At 40.2% G+C, this 10,457-nt stretch overlaps 1 protein-coding gene across 12 annotated transcripts in view; it reads right to left on the bottom strand.

The window, feature by feature from the left end:
* MEF2C (myocyte enhancer factor 2C) overlaps positions 1-10,457 on the bottom strand; it is a 169,438-nt gene that overhangs the window by 93,379 nt on the left and 65,602 nt on the right. Inside the window, exon 3 of one of the 12 annotated variants that reach the window (XM_025204466.1) lies at positions 9,364-9,447. The exons of the other annotated variants lie outside the window; for them this stretch is intronic. The gene's annotated coding sequence lies outside the window, so the exon portion shown is untranslated. The remainder of the gene's footprint in view (positions 1-9,363; positions 9,448-10,457) is intronic. 12 annotated transcript variants of the gene reach the window in all.

The raw sequence follows: 10,457 nt of genomic DNA, 5'->3' as shown, positions 1-10,457 counted from the left end.
TGCTGAAATGTCACCTGCACATGGACTGATCAGTCATGGTATAGAGATCAAAACAGCTATGTGGTTTTACAAAAGATGCACTCAATCAAGTAAAGATGTTTGTTATTCTAAATCCCATGCCCTATACTAATTAATACTGCAATAAATGTAGAATGAGGGCAATAGTCACTGGGCTAACTCCTGAATTGAGCAACCCCACTGGATTAAATTTTCTCTAATGTAATTCTGTGCTATTCAAAGGAGACAAATAAACACCAATTGATAAATTTGGTCTTTACGGATCAATGAAACTGCATGGATATACCTGAAGACAGCCTTAGTTTAATTAACAGAAACTTTATATGCTAATATTACATATTTTGTGTCATCCCCACTGCAATAGGTCTATAACACAGAAATGGCATGCCTTACTGTACTGCTCATATGAGCTGAAAGCAATGTAACAAATGAATCTGAGTCATTTTAAGATTTTAAACATCTGTCCACAATGCTCTGATTTAGAAATTAAATGCAAGCTACACCTATGCATTTTGATCTGATGTTTGGACTGCCACATTAAAAGATGTGGGAAGGAATTCATTTTAATCTGCCAAATTTATCTCAAGAGAACTGCATTTTGCTACAGGAAATATAAAACAAACACTTAAGTCATAATGGACATATAATGTAGCATATGAATATAGCGTATTGCAGATAGGATATGTAATACTGAAAAAGGTTAAACATAATACATATACTTTTAACCTGTAAGGACACAGTTTTATAGATCTCATTTTATTGATCTCTTTCTGAGGTAAAATATCTTTTAGACAAGTAACACTTTAGCATTTTCACAACACATTTAATAACTTATCTATTATTTTGCAAAAAGCTGGCTTAATTTGTAACAAGATGGAAACTACAGAATACAAAGACATTGAACAAATGAAAAAATGTTCATAAGCTAATAAACTGAAAAAAATCAAATATCATACTGGCATTTGGCTGATTCATTATCATTGTAAGAGAAAACTTTAATCATTTGATCTAGATGCACTGATTTTACTACTGACTTTGAAGACACCTGCAGAATTTATAAGATTTTCTTTCCTAATTAGTACTATCTGAAAGTATTTATTTGTGTAAAGGGTAGCAGCAAATGTATCTCCTTCACTTTTGACATCTAATCTCAACTTCAGAAGAAATATCCTGCTTCTTATTCTTCCTGATATTTGATTGTGGGTCTAATGTGCTCTTGAATATAGCCACATTTCCTGGAAATCCCGTCTATTTAATTTTTGGATTCCTCACTTCTGATACTTCTGTTGCATTATGCCTTTGGTTGAGATGGAAGATGAGCTGTTTTCTTCTTGATCAATACTGCTTTATCATGTGCCTAATCAAGAGGTTACAGAATAGTTTCCTTCTCTTATCAAAATTGAAATCTCACATAATCACTGTCAAATTACCTGACAAGGTTCTTTGGGTAGATGTGATCTTTTACTAGACCAACTAAATAGTTGGAAAAAATGTTCTTTGCAAGCTTTTGGGCACAAATGCCATTCTTCAGGTATATGGAGACTCTGCCTCAGGTCAAATTACCTGAGAATTCAAAAAAGGGGCAAGGCAGAATTTTGGATTTGAGCCTTTTGAATCTGTAGAATGGTTTCTGTTATTGTTGTTCTAAAACAGAAGAGGGATCCCTGAAATTGCATAAGGTTTGATTTTAATTTTCAACATGGTCTGATGGGATCTGAACCCAAAGATGGTATAACTAGCATGAGCTTTGTGAAATATCTGTCACCAGGGGCTAAACGCTTATAAAGAACTGCAGCTAAGACCACGTTATACTTAAGTTGTTTCACTTGGGATGTATTTTATTTAGAGGTAGAAAGTTTTCTGAGCAGTCACACAACAATGCTTACTAAGCTCTAAATAAAACACGTCCTAAATGCTGGAGCCACTGAAGACTCAAATAAGCTGTGGTGTACTGCAAGGGCTGGGACTGACAAACAGCTGTTTGTTGATCCCAGCCCTCCCACCACATCTGATTCTCCTGATCGTATTACCTCTGCAGAGGAGCAGTCCAAAGTTAGCTCAACATGTGTTAGGTCAGATAATACAATCTGGATATAATCAGATACTCTGGAGATATGCTGAAAAAGTTCTAATTTTGCTATGCTATGATGGCACTTAGCACATTTTACTGCTTAAATGCTTCAACGCTAGCATTTTAAGCACAGTTAACACATCCTAAGTGTAATGTGTGAAAAGGCTCTAATATTAAACATGAGTTCTGGTCTAGACCTACTCAAGGTCCAAACATCTTATACTTGACCTCATCATAAGTGGAATGTCAGATCAGTGTCCAAATTTAGAGCTAAACTGTTCTACAAAGTGGAATGTATATAAATTATTTTCAAATTATAGATCTGTCTTTTTCACGAAGAAAGAGGTTAAAAGTATTGGCAATTTCTATAGTCTTCCTCCTTTCCCTTGGATATTGTGCAGGGCTCTATCAGGGCCCAATAATCAACAAGTGGTGAAAGGATAGGATGAGAGGAATTTGCCATGGACAAAAGTCATTCCTTGCAGCAGTATACCAGAATAGAAAGCAGCTGCTATTAGGAAAATGGGAGCAGATTGGCAAGTGTTGTCAGTACAGATCTACCTAACTTGTTTGATGGAAAAGGGGGTTCTTAATCTTGTTTTCTTCAGAAAAAATCAACTGATAAATTGTGTTTGTAAAACAAGGGGAAATGGCAATAAAACACAGATTAATGGAAGCAGTTCAGTCTGAGAAGTCATATGAAAAACTGGCCATAATGTCACCAGTGTCTAGTCCTCCAATTAGTTCAAGAAATGAACACTGAAGAGACAAAGCTTGGAGATGCACGAATCACCTACCCAGATTTTGCTTAAATCTGGGAAGTTATAATTCAACTCTCATAATTGCTTTATAAGAGTTGAATTGTGAGGTTACTGAAATGAACAGAACCTGTGAAATGTACTGCAATACGGGATATTAACTTAAACGTAACAGTTACTAAACCTGACATGCCTGCTAATAGTATGAGGGAACAGGGGATCCAAAACTGAACCACCTTATTGGTGTGCCAGTAATAGGGAGCGTGCACTTATTCAAAAAAAATCAGGAAAACTGTGCTTGAAAACTAGACTTCTGGAATTTGAATACTGAGGCTGGATAGCAGATGACCTAATAATCAGTTTGGGTTTAATTATGGCTAACAATTATGTAATAAATGCCAGGAAAAGTGTTTTACACATTCAGTTGTAGAAAGTTTTTTTAAAGATATGGCCCGGGTGAATCAAATGGTTTTAGGCAACAGATTTATAGTGAACAAGAACTGATAGGTTTACAAATTGCCTGTGATAAGCTTTCAAGTCACCAGTCTGAAACGGAAGCCAATAAAATGTGAGTTGTTCCAATAACAGGCAATTTACCTTGAGCACACCACCAGTGCAGGGGAATTTCCACTGACACAAAAAAAAAATTGAAACTATGCTGCTTTTCAGACATTCACAGATGTGTAGGGTCTTGTAGGCCTTTGCTACTATTACAGAAGTTTCATTTAGGGGTTTACCAATATTTCAAAACTACTGAAAAGGTTGGGAGAGAAAGAAAAGACGTCAGTGGTTTCAGTCAAGTGTGAGTTTTCATTTTCAGAGTTAAAATAGGCTCTTGTGATTGCTCCCATCTTGGCCTTTTTGTATTTGAAAACTGCTTTCATATTAGACATGGATACCAGTGATTACAGTGTGGGGGCAGTATTGACACAAGACACAAAGGACTTAAGAAGATGATGGTTTATTACAGCAAAAGTCTAAGTTCTGCAGAGAAGAATTTTTGAACCACCTGAAAGGGACTCTTGGCAGTGGTTAAATCTCCATAACATTTTCTCACTATTTGTATGGGAGGATGTTTATGGTCAGGTCATCCTTGTAATGGCTTTTTAGATTTAAAAATCAAGGGGTGCCTTCCAGGTGGCGGGAAGAACTGCAGTGCCAATTTCAGGGTCACACACAGACCTGGACATAAGCATGGATATACAAATGACTTGCTGGAATAGTGACATTCAGTGGCTAATTATAAACAGGGTGTGTTTACACTAAATGACTGTACAGTAATAACTGTGCAGTTGGGGGCATGTGTAGACACCCCCACAGTGCTTTAAGTATGAAAGCAAGGAATTGATTATTTAAGGGAACTGCGTGTGCTCAAGGAAAGATGACTAACTCCTTTTTTTTCATAATAAGCAGAAATGCAAGTGTTCCTGGTTCATTCACTAGGACATTTCATGTGAGGTTGCAGGAGTGGAATCCAGAGCACTTAAAAACTATGTGTTGTGGGAAGCATATCAAGATAACATGAGATTGGAAAACCATTAATCAGAAACAGCCACCCTGAAAGGCAGCATCTCTTCAGAATAGCATAGTCAAAGCTTTCTGGTCACTATGGAACAGCTTAGAATCTAGAGATGATATACTGTATAAGAAAAACAGCATGTGGTGGGGGCAGGTATCAGATGTTTGTACCAGGTATCTTGTTAAAAGATGTTCTGAGCATGCATGAATGTACAGTTGCAAAAACCTCAGAAAAAATAAGAAAACATTCTACTGGGTGAAGTGCAGGAAAGTTATATAAAACTGGCACGGGATATGTGAAACCAACCCAAAAATGGTCTCCTAAAACAAAAAGTGCCTTATGCAACCATATCGTGTGGAGGCACGACACCAGAGTCTTTCTGTTGACATAGGCAGACAAGGTTCTTTGGGTGAATCTTTCTGTTGACATGCTTTCGGCTTTGCCTCGAGACAGAGGCCAGTGATCAATATTTGCTGAATATGGACTCTTTCAAACAAACATGGACTATTTCACAAAATGGTTTTTACCTTTTTCAAAAAAGAACCAAAAAGCTGTGACAGTAGTCATACCTAGTGACTAATGAATGACACTAAGCAGCTTTAGAGTTATGGATTAGAGAAGAAACTTTGCAGAAGACTTTGTGAGATTCTCATGATCCATAAAACCAGTAGCACTTCTCATACCCACAATAAGAGATTGTGAATAGGTTTAAAAAAATCTTTTGGGGGTGGGAGAAGGAAGGGATAATAGCCAACCTTGGATTACAAACCAAAAAAGATTGGTTTTGTGTTAGGATGGGATTGAGCTATCATACACTATTCCTTTTGATAAACTATAGAGCAGCACTCCACCTATCTACAAAGCAGATCCTCACAACATGAACTAAGGAATACAGCAGACCTCACGTGTGAGTTCCTGAAAAGGAACAAAGAATATGGAATATTTACGCTACAGAAACCCTACCATCCAAAGCTAAAAGAAGGCCATAAGATTTCCACAGAGACAGCCTCTGATAAAATGAGAATATTCTGTGGTGTGAGGTCATAGAAATTTGTAGAAAAGGGAATGTGGTATGGTTCCACAATCCTAGGAAAAATAAGGGTAGAAGCTTAAAGCTGGATAAGCCTTAGGGAAAGGCTCTATAAAATACTGACTTAAATAAATGAAGATAGTAAAAGTACCATCTGAGAGAGTATCAGGAAGACAACATTTAATAACAGCTGACCCTAAAACTGGAAATACAGGAATGGAAACCAAGTAATGCAGTAATGAGTTCCTCATGAGAACACAATGGGCAGGTCCTGTTCTAGATAGCAGATTCAAAAGAAGCAACAGATGTATCTTAGGTGCTCAATAAGACTAGGGATAGTGTTTTTCGGTTGTTTACAAAGGACAGAAGTTGCACATAAACCAGTTTAGGTGATCAGAAACTGGTTTAAACCTGTAACAGAACTTAAATTCAGTGCACATAAACTAGTTTCAAAATGGCCCAAACTGGTTTAAGATAAACCTGGTTGAATGCAGTATCAGACTTAACTGATTTGGGTCAAACCAGCTTATGCAACTTCTGTCCCAGACCCCTTTCTGATTTAAGTTAAACCAGAGTCCTCCAGCATCCCAGCATGCTCTGCACCCCTGGGCTGGGCTGTGCTCTCTGCTCCAGAGAGCAGGGTTGGCCCTGCCCCTCTGCTCTCTAGCCTGAACAGGGGCAGGGATGTGGCTAGATGCATCCTGGCATGGCCCCATTAAGGCAACGTGGGCAGGGAAGGGGTTCATTCTTCCCTCCTTCCCCTCCCCCTGACTGCAGCCCGTGTCTGCCTGTTTCTGGGTGGAGACAGAGGCCGCAGCCAGGGCTGGCAGACCCCAGCTGCAGTTCCCAGGGACAGAAGGGACGGAGGGAGGAATGAACCCCTTCCCTCCCTGTCCCCTTCACCTTAACGGGGCCAAGCCAGGAAAGCATCTGGCCATGTCCCCACCCTGCCACTGGAGTAGCAAGGGGAATGGGAGGGGCAGCAGCCTCTGTCACGGTGCCCAAGGGAGCACAAGCAATGAGGGGGTTTATTCCTCGCCTCCATTCCCCGTCCCACTGACAGGGACCACAGCCATCCCAGCATGGCCCCATCAAGGCTAAGGGGGAAGGGAAGGAGTTAATTTCCCCACCACCACTGGGGGACTGCAGCCAGGGTAGAGCAGCCCCTGTCCTCCTCCTCCTCCCCTCCCCCTCCCCCCACACCAACACAGGGCGCTCTGTACGGTGCTGGCGGCGGGCTCTGCTCTGTAGGGTGCTGGAGGAGGACTCTTCCCCCTCCTCCTCCCCGCCTCCACTGCCATAGGGTGGGCAGGGGGGCTCTGTGCAGCGCCACAGCTGCTGGAAAGGACCCTGCCCCGACAGCCCCATCTGGCCCCACTCAACCCTGACCAAGGCAGCCGCATGGCAGGGCCAGCCCGGGTCGGGCTTTGGGGTCAGGGACCTTCCCAGCAGCTACAGCTCAGTGACAGGGAAACCAAGCCCTGTTAGCGACAGCAGCCTGGCTCAGCATGCATGAGTAACAGCTGGCTGGGCAGTGGGCTAACTAGGCTGGCTTGAAGGTACCACAGGGGCTTGTGTGTCTGCAGTGAGCCCCCGCAGTGGGTGGCTGCTGGGCTCTGGGCTCTCCGGTGTCGGTGTAGTAGCTTGTTGCTACTGCACAGTAGGGTCAGAAATAACCTATGTGCTGCCAGGACTGCTCAATAATGGCGCTTACTGTGCGGTCATTTAATACTAAATTTAGTGCTAAAGCAAGTACTAAATGACTGTGCAGTAACAACTGCACAGTCAGGTACACGCATAAATGCATCCTGTGTCTCCTTACTTGGGATGTCCATGCTGTGGAGGGAAAAAGCTGTCCCTTGAGAGAATGGGAGAATTACATATCTTCATGCGCTCAGAGCTTTACATCTCCTGAGTTAAGCTCAGTCTGGTAGTCAGAATAAGATCTGATCTTCCGTTTTATTAGGGAAATAAGTATCTGTGCATTCTTGGCAAATAAACAGGATTGTATCAAAGACATAGCTGACTCCATCATTTTTGTCTCCTAATGGAAACAACTTATACCATTAAAAATTTGTTTAGCTACCCAAGTCAAAAAGGGGTGACAACCCTTTAAGAGTATAGGTTCTGGCTGTGTAATCCTATGGAGAATGATAACAGCAAATTGTGTTGCCAGGGAACTGGGACAAACCTGTGTTGATCTTTGGATTTCCAAGTAAATGTCTTTGTATCCAAAATGATCTTCAGAATTAGAGGAAACCTTGAGTATTAATAAACATTGTGCCATACAAGACCATTTTTTTGCACTGAATACATCTGGGTTTTATATGACCCTCCAACCCCACTGAGACACAAACTCATCAGACAGGGCCTCTGCTAACTGTAATTTAATCCTAGGAAACTCTGGGGATCTCTGGGGAGCTACTTCTGGTTTATACTAATACAAATACAAGAAAAATCAAGGCTCATGACAATCACTGATTATATAAAAATAATATTTTCTTATAGCTGACCTGAACACAGTTTTCCTTTAAATATTTTTGTTAGTTTGCTCCAGCAATCTAAGAGTGCTAGTAGAACCTTCATCTGGCGCTTCCTTTCTTAGCGGAGGACAATCATACAGAAGAATGTCCCATTTCTTGTGAATATCCACGTCTAGAAACTTTCCCTTTGCACTGGCAATGCTAGGAACTAAACTGAGGTCCTCCTGAAATATAAGTCTACAGGATATGGGGTGTTAAGCCACTAACTGTTCATTTATTCTATGCAAGTATTAATATGATAAATATAATAGGGGTATAAAAAACTGTGAAGCCTCCTGAACTCTACTTTCTGCCTAGAGACAGCTGCAGGCTTAAAATGCATAACTGGCAATGGAAATATATCAATCTTTCCAATGACCACGACAGCTGAAGATTCTACATTAATGCTTCCATTCCCACTTTAAAATATTTTTTCCCAAGGACAAAAGGAGATGAAATGTATGTCAGGTATATAATAAGGCTAATAAAAAAAAACTGCTCTGAAAACACCTGCGTTTAGTTAAATAGGAGTGAGGAACCTGCCTTAGCCTGTGAAATATATTCTTTTCACCATGCAGCACAGAAATTAGGACAGAACACTGCTTTTAAACAATTGAAGTATACCCAATACCTGATGTCAGAATGCTTCTGTTCCTTGAAAAAAGGCAGATGACAAGGTGGATGACAAGAAGCAGGCAGTTCTTCCAGTGATACCCATATAGCAATGTAGCATTTATGTTGCAATAACAAACTATTTTATGACATCCCATTCGAGGTATGAATTAATTCATATGTATATGTTATATGACTCCTTTCTAGCGTATTGTGGGGTCAAGATGGGGCACTGTGCCAGAAAGTGTTTGGGCTTTGAGAGGCAGGACACATTGGCATCCCTGGTGGAGTGAGTCATATTAGTAAAAGTAGTGAGTCAGAGCAACTTGGTTTCTTCCCTAGGTCAGTACCCTGACATATTGCATCTTCCCTTGCTGAGGGCTCCCAGGATGTCTCTCTAGCTGGGAATTAGCAAGGAGGAAGGTTAGGAGAAGTGCCTACCTGAAACTGGTCATAAGGAAAAAGCAGGGATGTGGACTTTCTGGCTAAAGAGCAGTATGGGTTTGTTTTGCTTGCTAAGGGAGGCATTCTCTGGTGTTTTCCACTGGAGAATTTTCTCTTTGGTTAAGGAAGGAAGCAAGCAAAAGCAGTGTATGTGAGAAAATGAAAGACATGTAAAAGCTTAAGATTTGTATGCACATCTTCTGTAACTCCTTCCAGAATACCAAACAACATTTTCATAAACTAAAGGGTTAAACGAGCTACACTCTAGAAACCAGGGATTCATTTTCATCAATTAAAAAGACATAAAGAAATGTCACCTATTTTAGACTACTACTCAACCATATCTTAGTCTTAGTCTTTGAAAATTACATTTGGTAACTAATTCATACCTTCCATACAAGGGTTGGTCCTTCTAACTTTTCACAGAATTGAAATACGTTTTTACCTCAAGGTCTGTAGAATCAATGTTTTTACTAGCACAGAAGGCAAAGGTAAAACAACAACAAAGGTAAAATCAACATGATATTCAAGTACAAAAGCCACTATCTAGCATTACTGTCTACCGAACCCCAGCTGTAACCATTCCATTAGCCCATGCAGCTGGTTATTTATTTTTACATACACAAAATGCAAAACAGTATGTTTGGCAATATCATTGCAAAAGGTCAGTATATGTAACAAACAGCAACTGAAGACAGATATACAAAATGCGCTTAAGCTATACAGGGAAATCTTGTTGCCATGTTGTTTTTGCTTTTAGTAACCAATTACAATTTGCTAGACAATCTCTGTTCCAGCTGGAAAGAGGTTTTTTTCTTAACGGATCATTGTCAACATTGCTCATTTTATTATTGTCCTAAGAGTATACTAAACAAAAACAAAAGGAGATCAATAGAAAGATACATTAGCTAACCTTTTTGTGGCCTTGAATGTACATTATGTTTTCTCAGAAATGGCACTTTTATGACCCTATTGATATACAAAGCGATTTCTGACAAAATAGTCTTAGAAACAGAAAACTGCTGCATAGCACAGAGTAGCAAGTACAAGGCTGGAAGGAAGACATGTATGAGTTCTAATCCTGGCACTAATATTTCATAGATTGTCTGTTTTCTAACTCATTTTCTTTATTTGTAAGCAGGTATAATATTTACTGATCTACTTCTTACAAGTGGTCTGAGGAATATTTAATGCGAGTAGTATATGCTATAAAAGGGGTGAATGTCATGTGTACATGCGACACATATTCTCATCTGGTATAGTTACTGGGTGCATCTACATGAGATGCTACATTGCCATAGCGACAAGCTACGGTGATGCAGCTCGTTGCTATGGCGACATAGCATCAGTAGGCATGAACCATAATGTTGCTATGCACAGTAGGGTTGGAAATGACCCATGCGTTGCCAGGACTGTGAAGTAATGGTGGTTACTGTGCAGTCAGGCGCACATGTAGATATGCCCACTGAGAAAGTAACCAGAA

The sequence above is a fragment of the Alligator sinensis genome, unplaced genomic scaffold (assembly GCF_000455745.1).
Source record: "Alligator sinensis unplaced genomic scaffold, ASM45574v1 scaffold218_1, whole genome shotgun sequence".
In the NCBI taxonomy this organism is placed as follows: domain Eukaryota; kingdom Metazoa; phylum Chordata; order Crocodylia; family Alligatoridae; genus Alligator; species Alligator sinensis.
This window is presented reverse-complemented; position numbering and strand designations above follow the sequence as displayed.